The sequence below is a fragment of the Doryrhamphus excisus genome, chromosome 7 (assembly GCF_030265055.1).
Source record: "Doryrhamphus excisus isolate RoL2022-K1 chromosome 7, RoL_Dexc_1.0, whole genome shotgun sequence".
NCBI classification, from domain to species: domain Eukaryota; kingdom Metazoa; phylum Chordata; class Actinopteri; order Syngnathiformes; family Syngnathidae; genus Doryrhamphus; species Doryrhamphus excisus.
Window position 1 is genome coordinate 13,223,628 of NC_080472.1, and position 7,500 is coordinate 13,231,127.

Below are 7,500 nucleotides of genomic sequence, written 5' to 3' on the forward strand. Positions count from 1 at the left end.
GCCCCTGCTTAGCTTCCGAGATCGGACGAGATCGGGCGTATTCAGGGTAGTATGGCCGTAAGCTGCCAGGAAAACTGAAAAGATCTTATTTGAAGGCGACGCAGGCCAAACTAGACTCCAGCAAAAAGTGTCAAACAGCGCCCTCTGCTGTCAGGCTAGAGCAGAAAGCATAAAAAGCTAACAGCACCTGGTATTCCCAGGCGGTCTCCCATCCAAGTACTTAACAGGCCCGCCCCTGCTTAGCTTCCGAGATCGGACGAGACCGGGTGTTTTCAGGGTAGTATGGCCGTAAGCTGCCAGGTCAACTGAAAAGATCCTATTTGAAGGCGACGCAGGCCAAACTAGACTCCAGCAAAAAGTGTCAAACAGCGCCCTCTGCTGTCAGGCAAGAGCAGAAACCATAAAAAGCTTACAGCACCTGGCATTCCCAGGCGGTCTCCCATCCAAGTACTAACGAGGCCCTCCCCTGCTTAGCTTCCGAGATCGGGCATTTTCAGGGTAGTATGGCTGTAAGCTGCCAGGGCAACTGAAAAGATCCTATTTGAAGGCGACGCAGGCCAAACTAGACTCCAGCAAAAAGTGTCAAACAGCGCCCTCTGCTGTCAGGCAAGAGCAGAAACCATAAAAGGCTTACAGCACCTGGTATTCCCAGGCGGTCTCCCATCCAAGTACTAACCAGGCCCGCCCCTGCTTAGCTTCCGAGATCGGACGAGATCGGGCGTTTTCAGGGTAGTATGGCCGTAAGCTGCCAGGGCAACTGAAAAGATCCTATTTGAAGGCGACGCAGGCCAAACTAGACTCCAGCAAAGAGTGTCAAACAGCGCCCTCTGCTGTCAGGCAAGAGCAGAAACCATAAAAAGCTTATAGCACCTGGTATTCCCAGGTGGTCTCCCATCCAAGTACTAACCAGGCCCGCCCCTGCTTAGCTTCCGAGATCCGACGAGATCGGGCGTTTTCAGTGTAGTATGGCCGTAAGCTGCCAGGACAACTGAAAAGATCTTATTTGAAGGCGACGCAGGCCAAACTAGACTCCAGCAAAAAGTGTCAAACAGCGCCCTCTGCTGTCAGGCAAGAGCAGAAACCATAAAAAGCTTACAGCACCTGGTATTCCCAGGCGGTCTCCCATCCAAGTACTAACCAGGCCCGCCCCTGCTTAGCTTCCGAGATCGGACGAGATCGGGCGTATTCAGGGTAGTATGGCCGTAAGCTGCCAGGACAACTGAAAAGATCTTATTTGAAGGCGACGCAGGCCAAACTAGACTCCAGCAAAAAGTGTCAAACAGCGCCCTCTGCTGTCAGGCTAGAGCAGAAAGCATAAAAAGCTAACAGCACCTGGTATTCCCAGGCGGTCTCCCATCCAAGTACTTAACAGGCCCGCCCTTGCTTAGCTTCCGAGATCGGACGAGATCGGGCCTTTTCAGGGTAGTATGGTCGTAAGCTGCCAGGGCAACTGAAAAGATCGTATTTGAAGGCGACGCAGGCCAAACTAGACTCCAGCAAAGAGTGTCAAACAGCGCCCTCTGCTGTCAGGCAAGAGCAGAAACCATAAAAAGCTTATAGCACCTGGTATTCCCAGGCGGTCTCCCATCCAAGTACTAAACAGGCCCGCCCCTGCTTAGCTTCAGAGATCGGACGAGATCGGGCGTTTTCAGCGTAGTATGGCCGTAAGCTGCCAGGACAACGGAAAAGATCTTATTTGAAGGCGACGCAGGCCAAACTAGATCCAGCAAAAAGTGTCAAACAGCGCCCTCTGCTGTCAGGCTAGAGCAGAAACCATAAAAAGCTTACAGCACCTGGTATTCCCAGGCGGTCTCCGATCCAAGTACTAACCAGGCCCGCCCCTGCTTAGCTTCCGAGATTGGACGAGATCGGGCGTTTTCAGGGTAGTATGGCCGTAAGCTGCCAGGGCAACTAAAAAGATCCTATTTGAAGGCGACGCAGGCCAAACTAGACGCCAGGAAAAAGTGTCAAAAAGCGCCCTCTGCTGTCAGGCAAGAGCAGAAACCATAAAAAGCTTACAGCACCTGGTATTCCCAGGCGGTCTCCCATCCAAGTACTAACGAGGCCCTCCCCTGCTTAGCTTCCGAGATCGGGCATTTTCAGGGTAGTATGGCTGTAAGCTGCCAGGGCAACTGAAAAGATCCTATTTGAAGGCGACGCAGGCCAAACTAGACTCCAGCAAAAAGTGTCAAACAGCGCCCTATGCTGTCAGGCAAGAGCAGAAACCATAAAAGGCTTACAGCACCTGGTATTCCCAGGCGGTCTCCCATCCAAGTACTAACCAGGCCCGCCCCTGCTTAGCTTCCGAGATCGGACGAGATCGGGCGTTTTCAGGGTAGTATGGCCGTAAGCTGCCAGGGCAACTGAAAAGATCCTATTTGAAGGCGACGCAGGCCAAACTAGACTCCAGCAAAGAGTGTCAAACAGCGCCCTCTGCTGTCAGGCAAGAGCAGAAACCATAAAAAGCTTATAGCACCTGGTATTCCCAGGTGGTCTCCCATCCAAGTACTAACCAGGCCCACCCTTGCTTAGCTTCCGAGATCCGACGAGATCGGGCGTTTTCAGTGTAGTATGGCCGTAAGCTGCCAGGACAACTGAAAAGATCTTATTTGAAGGCGACGCAGGCCAAACTAGACTCCAGCAAAAAGTGTCAAACAGCGCCCTCTGCTGTCAGGAAAGAGCAGAAACCATAAAAAGCTTACAGCACCTGGTATTCCCAGGCGGTCTCCCATCCAAGTACTTAACAGGCCCGCCCCTGCTTAGCTTCCGAGATCGGACGAGATCGGGCGTTTTTAGTGTAGTATGGCCGTAAGCTGCCAGGACAACTGAAAAGATCTTATTTGAAGGCGACGCAGGCAAAACTAGACTCCAGCAAAAAGTGTCAAACATCGCCCTCTGCTGTCAGGCAAGAGCAGAAACCATGAAAAGCTTACAGCACCTGGCATTCCCAGGCGGTCTCCCATCCAAGTACTAACCAGGCCCGCCCCTGCTTAGCTTCCGATATCGGACGAGATCGGGCGTATTCAGGGTAGTATGGCCGTAAGCTGCCAGGACAACTGAAAAGATCTTATTTGAAGGCGACGCAGGCCAAACTAGACTCCAGCAAAAAGTGTCAAACAGCGCCCTCTGCTGTCAGGCTAGAGCAGAAAGCATAAAAAGCTAACAGCACCTGGTATTCCCAGGCGGTCTCCCATCCAAGTACTTAACAGGCCCGCCCCTGCTTAGCTTCCGAGATCGGACGAGATCGGGCGTTTTCAGGGTAGTATGGTCGTAAGCTGCCAGGGCAACTGAAAAGATCGTATTTGAAGGCGACGCAGGCAAAACTAGACTCCAGCAAAAAGTGTCAAACAGCGCCCTCTGCTGTCAGGCAAGAGCAGAAACCATAAAAAGCTTACAGCACCTGGTATTCCCAGGCGGTCTCCCATCCAAGTACTAACCAGGCCCGCCCCTGCTTAGCTTCCGAGATTGGACGAGATCGGGCGTTTTCAGGGTAGTATGGCCGTAAGCTGCCAGGTCAACTGAAAAGATCCTATTTGAAGGCGACGCAGGCCAAACTACACTCCAGCAAAAAGTGTCAAACAGCGCCCTCTGCTGTCAGGCAAGAGCAGAAACCATAAAAAGCTTACAGCACCTGGCATTCCCAGGCAGTCTCCCATCCAAGTACTAACGAGGCCCTCCCCTGCTTAGCTTCCGAGATCGGGCATTTTCAGGGTAGTATGGCTGTAAGCTGCCAAGGCAACTGAAAAGATCCTATTTGAAGGCGACGCAGGCCAAACTAGACTCCAGCAAAAAGTGTCAAACAGCGCCCTCTGCTCTCAGGCAAGAGCAGAAACCATAAAAGGCTTACAGCACCTGGTATTCCCAGGCGGTCTCCCATCCAAGTACTAACCAGGCCCGCCCCTGCTTAGCTTCCGAGATCGGACGAGATCGGGCGTTTTCAGGGTAGTATGGCCGGAAGCTGCCAGGGCAACTGAAAAGATCCTATTTGAAGGCGACGCAGGCCAAACTAGACTCCAGCAAAGAGTGTCAAACAGCGCCCTCTGCTGTCAGGCAAGAGCAGAAACCATAAAAAGCTTATAGCACCTGGTATTCCCAGGTGGTCTCCCATCCAAGTACTAACCAGGCCCGCCCCTGCTTAGCTTCCGAGATCCGACGAGATCGGGCGTTTTCAGTGTAGTATGGCCGTAAGCTGCCAGGACAACTGAAAAGATCTTATTTGAAGGCGACGCAGGCCAAACTAGACTCCAGCAAAAAGTGTCAAACAGCGCCCTCTGCTGTCAGGCAAGAGCAGAAACCATAAAAAGCTTAGAGCACCTGGTATTCCCAGGCGGTCTCCCATCCAAGTACTAACCAGGCCCGCCCCTGCTTAGCTTCCGAGATCGGACGAGATCGGGCGTATTCAGGGTAGTATGGCCGTAAGCTGCCAGGAAAACTGAAAAGATCTTATTTGAAGGCGACGCAGGCCAAACTAGACTCCAGCAAAAAGTGTCAAACAGCGCCCTCTGCTGTCAGGCTAGAGCAGAAAGCATAAAAAGCTAACAGCACCTGGTATTCCCAGGCGGTCTCCCATCCAAGTACTTAACAGGCCCGCCCCTGCTTAGCTTCCGAGATCGGACGAGACTGGGTGTTTTCAGGGTAGTATGGCCGTAAGCTGCCAGGTCAACTGAAAAGATCCTATTTGAAGGCGACGCAGGCCAAACTGGACTCCAGCAAAAAGTGTCAAACAGCGCCCTCTGCTGTCAGGCAAGAGCAGAAACCATAAAAAGCTTACAGCACCTGGCATTCCCAGGCGGTCTCCCATCCAAGTACTAACGAGGCCCTCCCCTGCTTAGCTTCCGAGATCGGGCATTTTCAGGGTAGTATGGCTGTAAGCTGCCAGGGCAACTGAAAAGATCCTATTTGAAGGCGACGCAGGCCAAACTAGACTCCAGCAAAAAGTGTCAAACAGCGCCCTCTGCTGTCAGGCAAGAGCAGAAACCATAAAAGGCTTACAGCACCTGGTATTCCCAGGCGGTCTCCCATCCAAGTACTAACCAGGCCCGCCCCTGCTTAGCTTCCGAGATCGGACGAGATCGGGCGTTTTCAGGGTAGTATGGCCGTAAGCTGCCAGGGCAACTGAAAAGATCCTATTTGAAGGCGACGCAGGCCAAACTAGACTCCAGCAAAGAGTGTCAAACAGCGCCCTCTGCTGTCAGGCAAGAGCAGAAACCATAAAAAGCTTATAGCACCTGGTATTCCCAGGTGGTCTCCCATCCAAGTACTAACCAGGCCCGCCCCTGCTTAGCTTCCGAGATCCGACGAGATCGGGCGTTTTCAGTGTAGTATGGCCGTAAGCTGCCAGGACAACTGAAAAGATCTTATTTGAAGGCGACGCAGGCCAAACTAGACTCCAGCAAAAAGTGTCAAACAGCGCCCTCTGCTGTCAGGCAAGAGCAGAAACCATAAAAAGCTTACAGCACCTGGTATTCCCAGGCGGTCTCCCATCCAAGTACTAACCAGGCCCGCCCCTGCTTAGCTTCCGAGATCGGACGAGATCGGGCGTATTCAGGGTAGTATGGCCGTAAGCTGCCAGGACAACTGAAAAGATCTTATTTGAAGGCGACGCAGGCCAAACTAGACTCCAGCAAAAAGTGTCAAACAGCGCCCTCTGCTGTCAGGCTAGAGCAGAAAGCATAAAAAGCTAACAGCACCTGGTATTCCCAGGCGGTCTCCCATCCAAGTACTTAACAGGCCCGCCCCTGCTTAGCTTCCGAGATCGGACGAGATCGGGCCTTTTCAGGGTAGTATGGTCGTAAGCTGCCAGGGCAACTGAAAAGATCGTATTTGAAGGCGACGCAGGCCAAACTAGACTCCAGCAAAGAGTGTCAAACAGCGCCCTCTGCTGTCAGGCAAGAGCAGAAACCATAAAAAGCTTATAGCACCTGGTATTCCCAGGCGGTCTCCCATCCAAGTACTAAACAGGCCCGCCCCTGCTTAGCTTCAGAGATCGGACGAGATCGGGCGTTTTCAGCGTAGTATGGCCGTAAGCTGCCAGGACAACGGAAAAGATCTTATTTGAAGGCGACGCAGGCCAAACTAGATCCAGCAAAAAGTGTCAAACAGCGCCCTCTGCTGTCAGGCTAGAGCAGAAACCATAAAAAGCTTACAGCACCTGGTATTCCCAGGCGGTCTCCGATCCAAGTACTAACCAGGCCCGCCCCTGCTTAGCTTCCGAGATTGGACGAGATCGGGCGTTTTCAGGGTAGTATGGCCGTAAGCTGCCAGGGCAACTAAAAAGATCCTATTTGAAGGCGACGCAGGCCAAACTAGACGCCAGGAAAAAGTGTCAAAAAGCGCCCTCTGCTGTCAGGCAAGAGCAGAAACCATAAAAAGCTTACAGCACCTGGTATTCCCAGGCGGTCTCCCATCCAAGTACTAACGAGGCCCTCCCCTGCTTAGCTTCCGAGATCGGGCATTTTCAGGGTAGTATGGCTGTAAGCTGCCAGGGCAACTGAAAAGATCCTATTTGAAGGCGACGCAGGCCAAACTAGACTCCAGCAAAAAGTGTCAAACAGCGCCCTATGCTGTCAGGCAAGAGCAGAAACCATAAAAGGCTTACAGCACCTGGTATTCCCAGGCGGTCTCCCATCCAAGTACTAACCAGGCCCGCCCCTGCTTAGCTTCCGAGATCGGACGAGATCGGGCGTCTTCAGGGTAGTATGGCCGTAAGCTGCCATGGCAACTGAAAAGATCCTATTTGAAGGCGACGCAGGCCAAACTAGACTCCAGCAAAGAGTGTCAAACAGCGCCCTCTGCTGTCAGGCAAGAGCAGAAACCATAAAAAGCTTATAGCACCTGGTATTCCCAGGTGGTCTCCCATCCAAGTACTAACCAGGCCCGCCCCTGCTTAGCTTCCGAGATCCGACGAGATCGGGCGTTTTCAGTGTAGTATGGCCGTAAGCTGCCAGGACAACTGAAAAGATCTTATTTGAAGGCGACGCAGGCCAAACTAGACTCCAGCAAAAAGTGTCAAAAAGCGCCCTCTGCTGTCAGGCAAGAGCAGAAACCATAAAAAGCTTACAGCACCTGGTATTCCCAGGCGGTCTCCCATCCAAGTACTAACCAGGCCCGCCCCTGCTTAGCTTCCGAGATCGGAAGAGATCGGGCGTATTCAGGGTAGTATGGCCGTAAGCTGCCAGCACAACTGAAAAGATCTTATTTGAAGAAGACGCAGGCCAAACTAGACTCCAGCAAAAAGTGTCAAACAGCGCCCTCTGCTGTCAGGCTAGAGCAGAAAGCATAAAAAGCTAACAGCACCTGGTATTCCCAGGCGGTCTCCCATCCAAGTACTTAACAGGCCCGCCCATGCTTAGCTTCCGAGATCGGACGAGACCGGGTGTTTTCAGGGTAGTATGGCCGTAAGCTGCCAGGTCAACTGAAAAGATCCGATTTGAAGGCGACGCAGGCCAAACTACACTCCAGCAAAAAGTGTCAAACAGTGCCCTCTGCTGTCAGGCAAGA

The 7,500-nt window shown here is 52.5% G+C and overlaps 27 non-coding genes and 6 pseudogenes across 27 annotated transcripts in view; all 33 read right to left on the bottom strand.

Annotated features, from left to right (window-relative positions):
• The window catches only part of LOC131132935 (5S ribosomal RNA), a 119-nt gene extending 56 nt beyond the window's left edge, over positions 1-63 (bottom strand). The window contains exon 1 of the ribosomal RNA XR_009130517.1: positions 1-63. This exon is cut by the window's left edge and continues 56 nt beyond it. This is a non-coding gene — a ribosomal RNA (5S ribosomal RNA).
• Positions 64-175: 112 nt separating this feature from the next.
• Positions 176-294, bottom strand: LOC131132977 (5S ribosomal RNA). The gene has a single exon (XR_009130560.1). It is a non-coding gene; the product is annotated as a 5S ribosomal RNA (ribosomal RNA).
• Positions 295-406: 112 nt separating this feature from the next.
• On the bottom strand, positions 407-515 carry LOC131133533 (5S ribosomal RNA; annotated as a pseudogene).
• Positions 516-627: 112 nt separating this feature from the next.
• LOC131133831 (5S ribosomal RNA) lies at positions 628-746 on the bottom strand. Its single transcript, XR_009131108.1, has one exon. It is a non-coding gene; the product is annotated as a 5S ribosomal RNA (ribosomal RNA).
• A 112-nt stretch (positions 747-858) lies between these two features.
• Positions 859-977, bottom strand: LOC131133073 (5S ribosomal RNA). Its single transcript, XR_009130656.1, has one exon. It is a non-coding gene; the product is annotated as a 5S ribosomal RNA (ribosomal RNA).
• A 112-nt stretch (positions 978-1,089) lies between these two features.
• On the bottom strand, positions 1,090-1,208 carry LOC131133644 (5S ribosomal RNA). Its single transcript, XR_009130925.1, has one exon. It is a non-coding gene; the product is annotated as a 5S ribosomal RNA (ribosomal RNA).
• A 112-nt stretch (positions 1,209-1,320) lies between these two features.
• Positions 1,321-1,439, bottom strand: LOC131133370 (5S ribosomal RNA; annotated as a pseudogene).
• A 112-nt stretch (positions 1,440-1,551) lies between these two features.
• LOC131133271 (5S ribosomal RNA) lies at positions 1,552-1,670 on the bottom strand. Its single transcript, XR_009130847.1, has one exon. It is a non-coding gene; the product is annotated as a 5S ribosomal RNA (ribosomal RNA).
• Positions 1,671-1,781: 111 nt separating this feature from the next.
• LOC131133171 (5S ribosomal RNA) lies at positions 1,782-1,900 on the bottom strand. The gene has a single exon (XR_009130752.1). It is a non-coding gene; the product is annotated as a 5S ribosomal RNA (ribosomal RNA).
• A 112-nt stretch (positions 1,901-2,012) lies between these two features.
• LOC131133501 (5S ribosomal RNA) lies at positions 2,013-2,121 on the bottom strand (annotated as a pseudogene).
• Positions 2,122-2,233: 112 nt separating this feature from the next.
• LOC131133843 (5S ribosomal RNA) lies at positions 2,234-2,352 on the bottom strand. The gene has a single exon (XR_009131121.1). It is a non-coding gene; the product is annotated as a 5S ribosomal RNA (ribosomal RNA).
• A 112-nt stretch (positions 2,353-2,464) lies between these two features.
• LOC131133208 (5S ribosomal RNA) lies at positions 2,465-2,583 on the bottom strand. Its single transcript, XR_009130787.1, has one exon. It is a non-coding gene; the product is annotated as a 5S ribosomal RNA (ribosomal RNA).
• A 112-nt stretch (positions 2,584-2,695) lies between these two features.
• Positions 2,696-2,814, bottom strand: LOC131133140 (5S ribosomal RNA). Its single transcript, XR_009130721.1, has one exon. It is a non-coding gene; the product is annotated as a 5S ribosomal RNA (ribosomal RNA).
• Positions 2,815-2,926: 112 nt separating this feature from the next.
• Positions 2,927-3,045, bottom strand: LOC131132920 (5S ribosomal RNA). The gene has a single exon (XR_009130503.1). It is a non-coding gene; the product is annotated as a 5S ribosomal RNA (ribosomal RNA).
• Positions 3,046-3,157: 112 nt separating this feature from the next.
• Positions 3,158-3,276, bottom strand: LOC131133104 (5S ribosomal RNA). The gene has a single exon (XR_009130686.1). It is a non-coding gene; the product is annotated as a 5S ribosomal RNA (ribosomal RNA).
• Positions 3,277-3,388: 112 nt separating this feature from the next.
• LOC131133956 (5S ribosomal RNA) lies at positions 3,389-3,507 on the bottom strand. The gene has a single exon (XR_009131229.1). It is a non-coding gene; the product is annotated as a 5S ribosomal RNA (ribosomal RNA).
• A 112-nt stretch (positions 3,508-3,619) lies between these two features.
• Positions 3,620-3,728, bottom strand: LOC131133594 (5S ribosomal RNA; annotated as a pseudogene).
• Positions 3,729-3,840: 112 nt separating this feature from the next.
• Positions 3,841-3,959, bottom strand: LOC131133911 (5S ribosomal RNA). The gene has a single exon (XR_009131186.1). It is a non-coding gene; the product is annotated as a 5S ribosomal RNA (ribosomal RNA).
• Positions 3,960-4,071: 112 nt separating this feature from the next.
• Positions 4,072-4,190, bottom strand: LOC131133074 (5S ribosomal RNA). Its single transcript, XR_009130657.1, has one exon. It is a non-coding gene; the product is annotated as a 5S ribosomal RNA (ribosomal RNA).
• Positions 4,191-4,302: 112 nt separating this feature from the next.
• Positions 4,303-4,421, bottom strand: LOC131132936 (5S ribosomal RNA). Its single transcript, XR_009130518.1, has one exon. It is a non-coding gene; the product is annotated as a 5S ribosomal RNA (ribosomal RNA).
• A 112-nt stretch (positions 4,422-4,533) lies between these two features.
• LOC131133219 (5S ribosomal RNA) lies at positions 4,534-4,652 on the bottom strand. The gene has a single exon (XR_009130798.1). It is a non-coding gene; the product is annotated as a 5S ribosomal RNA (ribosomal RNA).
• Positions 4,653-4,764: 112 nt separating this feature from the next.
• LOC131133534 (5S ribosomal RNA) lies at positions 4,765-4,873 on the bottom strand (annotated as a pseudogene).
• Positions 4,874-4,985: 112 nt separating this feature from the next.
• LOC131133855 (5S ribosomal RNA) lies at positions 4,986-5,104 on the bottom strand. Its single transcript, XR_009131133.1, has one exon. It is a non-coding gene; the product is annotated as a 5S ribosomal RNA (ribosomal RNA).
• Positions 5,105-5,216: 112 nt separating this feature from the next.
• On the bottom strand, positions 5,217-5,335 carry LOC131133075 (5S ribosomal RNA). The gene has a single exon (XR_009130658.1). It is a non-coding gene; the product is annotated as a 5S ribosomal RNA (ribosomal RNA).
• A 112-nt stretch (positions 5,336-5,447) lies between these two features.
• Positions 5,448-5,566, bottom strand: LOC131133645 (5S ribosomal RNA). The gene has a single exon (XR_009130926.1). It is a non-coding gene; the product is annotated as a 5S ribosomal RNA (ribosomal RNA).
• Positions 5,567-5,678: 112 nt separating this feature from the next.
• Positions 5,679-5,797, bottom strand: LOC131133284 (5S ribosomal RNA). Its single transcript, XR_009130856.1, has one exon. It is a non-coding gene; the product is annotated as a 5S ribosomal RNA (ribosomal RNA).
• A 112-nt stretch (positions 5,798-5,909) lies between these two features.
• LOC131133272 (5S ribosomal RNA) lies at positions 5,910-6,028 on the bottom strand. The gene has a single exon (XR_009130848.1). It is a non-coding gene; the product is annotated as a 5S ribosomal RNA (ribosomal RNA).
• Positions 6,029-6,139: 111 nt separating this feature from the next.
• LOC131133172 (5S ribosomal RNA) lies at positions 6,140-6,258 on the bottom strand. Its single transcript, XR_009130753.1, has one exon. It is a non-coding gene; the product is annotated as a 5S ribosomal RNA (ribosomal RNA).
• A 112-nt stretch (positions 6,259-6,370) lies between these two features.
• Positions 6,371-6,479, bottom strand: LOC131133502 (5S ribosomal RNA; annotated as a pseudogene).
• Positions 6,480-6,591: 112 nt separating this feature from the next.
• LOC131133677 (5S ribosomal RNA) lies at positions 6,592-6,710 on the bottom strand. The gene has a single exon (XR_009130958.1). It is a non-coding gene; the product is annotated as a 5S ribosomal RNA (ribosomal RNA).
• A 112-nt stretch (positions 6,711-6,822) lies between these two features.
• On the bottom strand, positions 6,823-6,941 carry LOC131133076 (5S ribosomal RNA). The gene has a single exon (XR_009130659.1). It is a non-coding gene; the product is annotated as a 5S ribosomal RNA (ribosomal RNA).
• Positions 6,942-7,053: 112 nt separating this feature from the next.
• Positions 7,054-7,172, bottom strand: LOC131133759 (5S ribosomal RNA). The gene has a single exon (XR_009131037.1). It is a non-coding gene; the product is annotated as a 5S ribosomal RNA (ribosomal RNA).
• A 112-nt stretch (positions 7,173-7,284) lies between these two features.
• On the bottom strand, positions 7,285-7,403 carry LOC131133154 (5S ribosomal RNA). The gene has a single exon (XR_009130735.1). It is a non-coding gene; the product is annotated as a 5S ribosomal RNA (ribosomal RNA).
• Positions 7,404-7,500: the final 97 nt, after the last annotated feature.